Source organism: Cupressus sempervirens, chromosome 11 (genome assembly GCF_028749045.1).
Source record: "Cupressus sempervirens isolate cs-2001-9-10 chromosome 11, ASM2874904v1, whole genome shotgun sequence".
NCBI classification, from domain to species: Eukaryota; Viridiplantae; Streptophyta; class Pinopsida; order Cupressales; family Cupressaceae; genus Cupressus; species Cupressus sempervirens.
The window spans coordinates 520,882,069-520,890,390 of record NC_143128.1 but is presented as its reverse complement, the minus strand read 5'-3'; the positions used below and the strand labels follow the sequence as shown (position 1 = coordinate 520,890,390).

The 8,322-nt window shown below is 32.4% G+C and overlaps 1 long non-coding RNA gene across 1 annotated transcript; it reads left to right on the top strand.

The window, feature by feature from the left end:
• The first annotated feature begins 3,486 nt into the window (after positions 1–3,486).
• On the top strand, positions 3,487–7,333 carry LOC149530650 (uncharacterized). The gene is made up of 3 exons (XR_016358768.1): positions 3,487–3,553; positions 4,282–4,356; positions 7,272–7,333. It is a non-coding gene; the product is annotated as an uncharacterized LOC149530650 (long non-coding RNA).
• Positions 7,334–8,322: the final 989 nt, after the last annotated feature.

Below are 8,322 nucleotides of genomic sequence, written 5' to 3'. Positions count from 1 at the left end.
CAGTTTGTTGGACAAGAGCTTCATGGCATCCCGGGAATGCAGGGGTCTAACAGGGTAGACTTTAGTACGGATCCCACGCTCACAGCCTGAGATCACCTCCGCAGCCATCTCATCTCGAGTAGTGAGGAGAATCGTGAGCCTTTTGCAGGACTTGGGTAAGAGCTTCTCAACATCTTCCTTCCTCGGCAATGCGCTGTCACTGTGCATGTTCATGTAGATGAATGCTCGCTCTGCTTCATGAGATCCGTCCCCAACGCTTCCATCCGTGCTTTGGGAGAGATATTAAGCTGTTAGCCCCAAAACAGATCGTCCACACCTCGTACACAATCCACATCAAAACACGGTGAAAATGAATCCAACAACTCACCTGAAAACACTTCCCGTGAATCGAACCCTTGATCAGTAAAAAGACACCAGAAGCTTACAGAAAAACCACTGTTCTCTGTGCAGAAAACACCATTATGCAAACAACCAAAAAGGGTATACAGCAAATTTCATTGCGTTTGAATCCCGGCGATCAGCGCGATGAAATCCGAAGCCTTGTTCCTTCCTTTTCAGACGTCCCCCACCCAACTACCTTGAATGAATGCCTGGGAATACACACCGATCAGATGCTTCATAACGTTCCTACACCGTCGAAATTAAATGACACGAACTCGAAAATAACGCAAATGACGCCAAATGCCATGAAATCGAACCAAAGGACGCGTAGTGAAAGCCCCCAGCGCCACGAAACGAAAAGAAGTTCAGCGAAATTAAATGCCACTCAGAAACGTGGACCGGCATATCCGCTGGAAAGCACGTCCCGTACATTTATTTTGGCTCCCCAGTCCACCTGTTGGCTCGGTTCCCGGTCGCCCTCTAAAGCAAATCGGAATCCCGCGTCGCGTCCGCTGGGCGCATTTCAAAATGTAGCGAAATGAATTTATCTAGACATGATCTCGTTAGGTTCAATATTCAATGGTATTTATGTGACTAGAAAAACTTGAAGCTTTTTAATGCTTATCTCTTAATTCATTAATTGAAGGAAATATATGGCTCAATCAATTATCATGCCAATATTTATGACATGCACGTTATGTGTAGGATGCAAGAGGTTTTACATACTTTTCCAAGATGCTTGATCATGCACATACGGGTGCTAAAAACAAAATTTCATGGCTCATGGTTATGGACGTACCAGTTGACGTTTTCTTGTTTATGATTTTCTCTAAATTGGAGGGTGTTGCAAAGATTTTACTATTATATTTTACCAATAATAATATATTGAATTTCTCCATTTAAGTTTTTCTTAATAACGTTTTAGTGGAAAACATTTGTGTTTGGTTTTTTGTTGGTCGAAATTCGGACTAAATTAATAATAGTTGCGACTAACTCTCCTTCCCAAAGAGAAGTGGATTGGACGATCTTCCATTATTCTACAAACTTTAGATATTATATGGATAATACTACGTTGGTAACCCCACATCATGGGTTCAAACCCAAGTGAAATGAGGGTAAACTTCGACTTCCTGCATGTATTCAATGTATCTTTCTATGTTTGTTCATATAAAATTTTCTGTAAATTGATGACCATTATTATTGTGATTGGGCCCTTCAACAGTTTTATAAATGAGATTATGTTGTGTTGTGGAATCTTTTCATGAAAAGTCTTTCCTATAAATTGGGCCATTATTATACACATTTTAATAATTAGTCATGAAAAATAATAGTTGGGCTTTTCTAGATCTTCTTTTGACTATGTGATATTTATATTGATCTTAATTCATCTGGAAGTGGACGAAAAGACGAAATGGATTGATTTGTTTTGAAAAATATATGTAAGTAGAATAGTAATTTTTATTTCTAAATCAGTAAATTTTGAAATTAATTATTTCAATTACAATGATTTAAAAATAATTTATTTAATTCGTAAAAAAAATGCTACTATTTCAATTATAAAGAATAGAGGAAAATAAAAAAATGATTTAATTTATGTAATATTTTTTGAAGTTGTAAAATAATGTATTAAATAAAAGATTATATTAATTAGAGAGAAAAAATTCGATTTATTTGTGTTGAAAAATATCTGTAAGTAGAATAGTAATTGCTACTTTTTAATCAGTAAATTTTGAAATTAATTATTTCAATTACAATGATTTAAAAATAATTTATGTAATTTGTAAAAAAATGCTACTATTTCAATTATAAAGAATAAGGGAAAATAAAAAATTTATTAAAAAACACATATAATTGATGATTATAATCTATGAAAAGATTAAAAGACAATAAATTATAAATGACAGCTTAAATTGTGACTTTTTCAAATAACATCAGACATGGATTTATTGAGTAAACAACACATGGATTTATTTAGTATTTTCCAAAACTACTCGAGTTTGCAACGTGCATTTTATAATTTTGTTTGAATTTTGAAATTTTAGGTCAACCATGTCACTTCTCTTGAAAGTGTTTATTCATTTTGAATATGTGACAGATATTGTGTTATCAAAATGTCTGAACGAATTTATATTCCAAGTCCGGGTCCTCAGTGGGATTGTCCAATCATTGGTGCAATTCAGTCTACAACTTTGGAGCATGTATTTGTCATAGAATGCAGAAATGTTGAGAAAGCATTACGCAATGTGCTTGGTGAAGAATTCTTGGAAAATAAATCTGGGAGAACAACTTATGCAGATATTATTTCTAAATTCCTCACCAATTGCATGGATCTTTTAGAAAATTCTGAAATTGTAAAGAAAATGGCAAATGCGTATGTGAAGCCTTGTTTCAAACCTCTTGAAGACTATGATGCATACATCAATGCATATGTTATAGAGATGAGTACTAGCCTCATAGGTGGCTTGTTCTCTCTTGAATCTTTGAGCTCTTGTGATGTTACGACTTGTGTTTATTATTCCCTGAAAATTGCAATAAGTAGTAAGTACAAGCCTCTAGTGGACCATGCATTGCTTGCTCATCAAACTCATTTCTGTGAGCCTAGTGCATCAAGAATCTCAGATGTTTGCAATGCAATGATACTTTTGCAACTACATATTTCTCCTCCTGTAATTTCACCTTATGTAAGCACCATTTGCTCAACAAAACCTCAACCTCCTGGGGATGTTATATAACCTATTACACATTCATCCATATGGAATTGTAGTAGATGAGCATGTTATCCATATATGTACATAGCAAACAACATATGCAATGGATAAATGTAAATGTTTCTTAACTTTTGCAATAAAAATACATATAATTATCTTGTTATCAATGCATCATATTTATTTTGATTTAGATTATCACAATGTATAAGTCATGAATGAAGTTAATCAAATATTGAAAAAGTGATATGAGACATATTTGTACTATAGTTTTTTTACATATATTGTACAATTTCTGGTTTAGTAATCTTTATGAAAATAAATATCATACATTTGTAACAAATGATTTTCTGAACTATGTAATTAATTGTTCTTCTCTTTCTCTTTGTCAACTGCACAGGTCGTGAAAGATACATTGAAGGTTGTCAAACTGGAAGAACATCTCAGAAACAATTGATAATTAACTAGTATGTTTCCATCCTTTTTTGCTCACAAAATTGTACTATCACATGTCAGTGAATTAAAATGCATTTATTTTTTGTAGTTTCTCAAATATTTGCAATGCATTTATATTCCTTGAATTAAACCAAAACTTGATCAATTTAATGTACATTTTCTCGTTTTCTTTTATCATATTTGTTCTTGCCCTCATCATTATTTTCCCCATCTTTTCTCTTTTCCATCTTTGCTTGGTCAGTATTTCTCTTTTTCTTCTCATAGTTCTTTTCTTTACCATTATGTTTACCCTTCTTAATGTTTTCCTTTTTTTTTGGTCTTTCTCCTTAATCTTGTCTTGGTTTTCCTTGTTCTTTGTGTTTTCCCTTTTTAGCATCCTTGTCCTTTTCCTTCTCTCAGTTATCTTTATCCACAGCTTGATCCTTTTTACCATCCTTGTCCTTTTCCTTGTCTTGCTTTTCCCGATCCACAACCTAGTTTTGTTTTGGATGCATTCTATTTATTTTTATTTAGATTATGAGAATGAATACTGAATAGGTGATATAAGCCATATTTGTACTATTGTTAGTACACATTCCTCTTTATTTTGAAATATTCTACAATGCATTCTATGATTCAAATATTGATATTTTGTACAATTATTTCGTTCAGTAATCTTTATCAAAATAAATATAGTAGATTTGTAACGAATCATAATGTGAATCATGTAATTAATTGTTCTCCTCTAATTGTTTTTCAGGTGCAAAGGTCGTAAAAAAGACAGTGAAGGTTGTGAAAGAACAAGAACGTCTCAAAAACAACTGATAACTAACTGGTATGCTTCCATCCTTATTTACTTGCAAAATAACGCAAGTATTACGAAAAACATATAATTTAGATTTAGTCTTAAAAACGGGAACTTAATTAGTCAATAAATAACAGTACATGGGTAGAATTTATTTTACAAGTTGAAAATTGTACTATCATATGTCATTGAATTAAACTGCATTTATAATTTGTCGTTTCTCAAATATTTACGATGCATTCATATGCCTCAAAATGCATACTTGTCTATAAATAGTAACAATGTATACGGTCCTACTACATCATCCTACTCTTTATCGTACATATCTGAAATTTTTGTGCTATCTATCTATAGAAACCTACATATTAATTACATGCATATGAATTTCCCACCAACAATATCTCTAAAAAAATGGAGAACAATGAACTTAAGCTATATCTTAGAATTCAATTATTCGTAGAAAAAACTAAGAAATGTTGGTCGTTTTCAACAGGTTTTCCTCTGTCCACATTGCATCAGTATGAATACTATAAATGCATCTACTATAACATATCCTCGAACAGATGAATTGTCTGAATTTCGACAACTTTGTATCCTTGAAAGAATCCAAGAACTTCCAAGTGAATGCCAAAGAAAAATATTGGAAAGCTATTTTTATGACAACCATGCTCCAATGTTTCGATATCATGGATGGGGAAACATTGAGCCGATAGAAGAGACCAATGAAATTCATGTTTTGTCTCCATTCATGACAAATGGAGAATTAATTTACCTAAAACATCTGGTGCGGATATATAGGGAAGCTCATATAATAATTCGTTGTCAAGATATTTTAATTCATTTCCCTCACGGAAATCATAGTGTTCAGGAATTAACTACCATTTTCAATCCAGCAACTAAAATGCTATTATGTCAGCTATCACCATTTAGGGCAAGTACTGAAAACGACACACTTATGCACATAATAAACCTTATCGTCTCATATCGAACTCTTTCACTTGAATGGATTATAAGATATGATAATATAGAGCTTGTAGGACAATGGTATGATGATGATAGAGGACATCTAGCAACTAAAACCATAAAGCATCATTACTCATACCATTATTTGTATGAATTTTCAAATAGTGACATGTCACCTGGCATTCATCTTGTAGCAGATATTGGAAGGTGGCATATCCCAAATGGATGAATTAAGTATTATATCATGACGATTGACAGAAGCAAATACTTCTGATGTATAAGATTAGCCTCGATTTCTGAAAAGTTGAAAAAATCTAGAGCAATATGTATCTGCTCATTGGCATGTCAATAATGTCTGCATATCTAAGTTTACCAAACTATCTCTTTCACTAGTACAAAGTTATAGCAATTTCATGAATTGCACTTAACATGGAAGGATAATAATCTCTTTAGCTTGGAAGGTTGTCATCTTTTTAAAATATATTCATGTGGCAGGATTGACAGATTTCAGGGACACATCTATTTTCTATAAATTTGAATTTCACATCAAGAGCCATTGAAGTTGTTCAAAAGTCGCTGTTGGAAACTGTCAGGAAACAATGGAACTTCTTGAAATAGTATTGGGAGTTGAATTTGTCTCTCTCTTGGTTCTATTTTTCACTGTGAATGAAACACCTACTTTCATTTATTTGTTGACTTTGAATGTAGTACTCTTCTATGTAATTCTCTATCTATTTGAGAAATATATGTAATGTCCATTGCGAACAAGAATTTCATAGACAATAAAGTAAATATTATTGCATTCAAATGTAGTTAATGTTGATGATATGATGACACGACTGCATCACCCAATGTAATGAATAAGTATATCTTGTAATTAAAGTAATTGAAAATTGTCAAATATAATGACTTCTACTTGTTTCATCCGTTCAAATAATCATGTTTATGGAAATTTTTTTTTCTCTTCACAGAAGCAATGAAAACCATGACTACTTTCATGCAAATACCAATTGTTGATTTAGATAATGAAGAAACATCAACTTTTGAAAAAATCAAGCAAACCTTTTGCAAAAGAAGGAAATGTTCCAAGCATAAAGTGTACAAGGGTGTGAGGAGACGACCTTGGGGCAGCTATGGTGCAGAAATAAGAAATCCAAAGACTAAAGATCGAAAATGGCTTGGAACATTTCAAACTCCTGAGGAAGCTGCAAATGCATATAGAGAAGCAGCTCTCTCCATGAAAGGTGCAACAGATTGTATAGATTGTCATATAAATTTGTTGGGAGCAAATAGTGAAGCAATTCATAGTGCTGATATAATGACAATGACAGAATCTCTTTGTCAAAGCAACCATATCTCAAAAAACATGGAAAGTCATGTCTGTGGAGACTTGACTGATATCTCTCAAGGAAAAAAATTCCACTCACCATGCCTTGATGATATTGCATTTGAGAATATACTGGCTTCTGATGCAAAATATTTACTGACATCTAAAGATATGAATCACTGTCAATCAAGAAATTTTGAACATTTACAATGTCCAACAAAATTATCTACCTCATATGAACCCAACTATTGCACACAATATAGCTATCCTCAACAACAACCATTATACACCATAGATACCCAGAATGCACAACAAATAGAAAAACAAGAAAGCATATGCCAGCCATACAATACTTCAAATATGCAAAAAGTTGTTACCACAAAGCCAACATTAACATATAGTTCCAATGTTGGAGATACAAATTTTGACCAGGCAGCTATCGGAATTCTCAAATCTACAGACTTAGAATGGATGAAAGTACATGGTAGCATTGGTATGTCCTCAAACCTGTTGCTACATTTTACATTAATAGATTAATTGATTAGCATTTGTAAATGGAAAAAAACAGTTACTACAATCAAAATATTGCCTCTATACATATCCTCATTTCTGCTAAGTACTTTATCTAACTATATCATTCCACAATCTAATGTAGGAAATGATACTATGGCAAGGCCTGCAACAGAAGAAAGACTACCATGGAACCCAACTAGCCCAGTCATCCAGAAAAATACATACAATTGTGACTTGAGTTCAATGAACATTGAAGACAGTATGCAGCATAGAAGCGGGTCTACCTATGCAGCAAACAAACAAAGAATTAGCTCAACATTTGGTGATTTGCATGCCTCAAACAATCTTGACAATAAACACCTTGCATTGTATGACAAAATTAATTTGGAAATGAATGTCATAAAGTGCAAGGTATCGAAAATTGAGAGCATTGTAACTAATATTGAACACTGTCTATTTAATGCTCTCAACGGTAATAGCCAACCACTATGAAAGGTCTTTACCCATTTATATGAAGGGTCTTGTTATTGAACAATTTAAAGCTTAAACAACAATTATTAAGAGAGTCCAGAAATCAATATTCATAAAAAGTATAAATGTTTGTGTAAAAGTGTGCAAAAAAATACTATTACAATGGCTTTCAAATAAAATTTATTTAGAAATGTAATTACTTTGTTACTTAGATTATTAAGTTTACTCAATTATTAGCCAATCTTATAAGTAGTCACTATTTTCCAACATTTAAAGAAATCTTTCTTGGAAAATAATTCGAAACATTTTATATATCTAGTACTATTGGTTGAAATAGTATAATAGCAATGTTTAGATGATAGCCGTTTTTGAGTAAACTAACAAAATTTTGTACGTAAAATATTCTATATATAAAGTGACCCAATATAAATGAAACATTAATGTAAACATTGATTCGTAATAAATGCAGGCTGCCAACCTATAGCATATGGTGCAGAATCAGAATGTAGCACATAACTGTCAACATACTACATTTGAAACAAACAAAAAACTACAACTTGCAATTTAACAATAAAAAAAAATAAGAATCAAACTCATTAGTGGAAGACTTCATTGTATGAAAAAATTGAACAATCAAACATCTACAAATCATGCAGCAAGACCAAAACAAATGTAATTGTAATGTACATTCAACTGACATTGACAAAACTCTTCTAAAGCAT